At 40.1% G+C, this 2,052-nt stretch overlaps 1 protein-coding gene across 1 annotated transcript in view; it reads right to left on the minus strand.

Moving 5' to 3' along the window:
- ptprnb (protein tyrosine phosphatase receptor type Nb) overlaps positions 1–2,052 on the minus strand; it is a 65,809-nt gene that overhangs the window by 31,713 nt on the left and 32,044 nt on the right. The window lies entirely within an intron of this gene.

Here is a 2,052-nt window from a genome sequence, read left to right on the forward strand (position 1 = left end):
ACACACACACACACACACACACACACACACACACACACACACACACACACCATTAGCACATTTTTATGTCTGCTTCTAAACATGCTTTAAATTGTGAATTGCAAACTCATAGGCATAATGGATAATAACAGATATTATGAGTGATGTCTGTATATGACATTATAAATTATAATTCAATATAGAGAAGCCTAATTTAATACCCAGTCAAAAACTGTAAAAACCCCCAACTTAAAAGTTCTGGCTTTTCTCATAACTCAGCGAAAGAGAGTGGACGGGCAAACACAGCAGCTAATTCAGTTGGTAACTAAAACTGTCTGCTTCACAGGAATACAGTATGTTTTATGTTTAATATGTATGCTTGATGTCATGTTGAACAGTAAATTCTGTCTACCTGTTAGTGCATGTCACTTGTAGTTTTTGTGTGTCAACCATTTTTGTTGAGAAAGTTTTCTTTGATTAAAAATGTTTGGGTCAGTAGGGTCAGTAGGTGAGCAGCCTAGTCATGCTAGTCGCTAGCCTCTTTGATGCTAATGCAAATGAATAGTCTCCTTAGCCAGCGCCAGCCTCTCTGTTACTGGGGCCAGCTGCTCAGTTACCGGTGCCAGCCTATCATTAATCAGATCAATAGCTGGCTTAGGAATAGATATTTCCTCCTGCTACAAGGATGTACTGTAGCAACTGATGGCTGAGCAATAGTCTTAATTTTGGCCCTCATACCACACAGTACTTGACTCCATGGTGGTCTGATGAGCAGAAGGAACAATAAGTTGGGAGGAAGTGGAGGATCGGTTAGGTTGGTAAGATTGCGGATGGGGATGTAGGCATGGAGAATTGAGGAAATATATGGAGGGGCAAGGTAGTTAATGACCTTAAATGAAAGAAGCAGGATCTTGTAAATGATGCAGTATTTATTTGGAAGCCAATGTAGTTGCTGTAGGACTGTTGTATGACAAATGGAGGTGTTCTGGTGATAATACGAGCGGCAGAGTTTTGAACAATTTAGAGTTAATGGAGGAGTTTGTCTGGTAAACCAAAGACAAGTAAATTACAGTAATCAAGGCAAGATGTGAACAGAGTGTGAACCAGAATGACTGTATTGTTGGATTTAAGGGAGGTGGAAATAAGATGATGGAGTGACATTATTTACATGAGAGTGGAAGGATAAGGTACTGTCAAGGATGACACCCAGATTCTTATGGGGAAAGGGAAAAACTAGCAAATTGTCAACGAATTGTTAATGTAAATGGAAACACTTTTAGTCTTGGAGATGGTGGATTTAGACCCAACAAGTAAGATTTTGGTTTTGTCACTGTTAAGTTTTAAAAAATTATTGGCGAACCAAGACCTGATTCCCTGGTCAGTTAGAGAGGCAGGTAGAAAGAAGAGATAAGTTGGGTTTAACAGAAAAGTAGAGCTGGGTGTCATCTGCATAGCAAAGAAACTGTAGACTCTTTCACAAGACAATTCTGTAAAATCGCCGCACAGACCAGTCCGGCTTTAAGCTCCCTTGGTTCAATCATAAGTCACAGAAGCCAGCCAGGTCCTGCTCAAATGTGATTGAATGAATGTGCATTCATAAAGAACCCAGCAGTGCGGAACCAAAAGAGATGTGGAGCAGATCTCAGCTGGACTGAAGTGGACCCCAACGTATTTATAGTGTGACTGACCTCTGCTGCCTCATATCAAACAAAACAAACTGACTTAACTAATTTTAGCGATCCTGTGGTTCAATACTTTTTAAACCAACTACGAAGTTGCTGTTCTGTCGTCTTTAATATTCTCTCTGTACTAAATTTATTGATTATTCCTGCGGTCGCTCACTGACGTCTGCCTGTATCAAACAACAAAATAAAAAACTGAATTAACTCCTTTTAGCGATCCTGTGGTTCAGTATATTTTTAAAGGAACTAAGGCAGGGGTCCCCAAACTTTTTCCTGTAAGGGCCACCTAACTTTTCACTTCTCTGGTGGGGGGCCGGAGTCAGTTTGTAACAGAAAAAGTGTGACTATTGCAGGTGTGCCTAAATGTAAAAATTTGTTGTTTTCCAGAAAG

The sequence above is a fragment of the Austrofundulus limnaeus genome, unplaced genomic scaffold (genome assembly GCF_001266775.1).
Source record: "Austrofundulus limnaeus strain Quisiro unplaced genomic scaffold, Austrofundulus_limnaeus-1.0 Scaffold305, whole genome shotgun sequence".
Classification (NCBI taxonomy): Eukaryota; Metazoa; Chordata; class Actinopteri; order Cyprinodontiformes; family Rivulidae; genus Austrofundulus; species Austrofundulus limnaeus.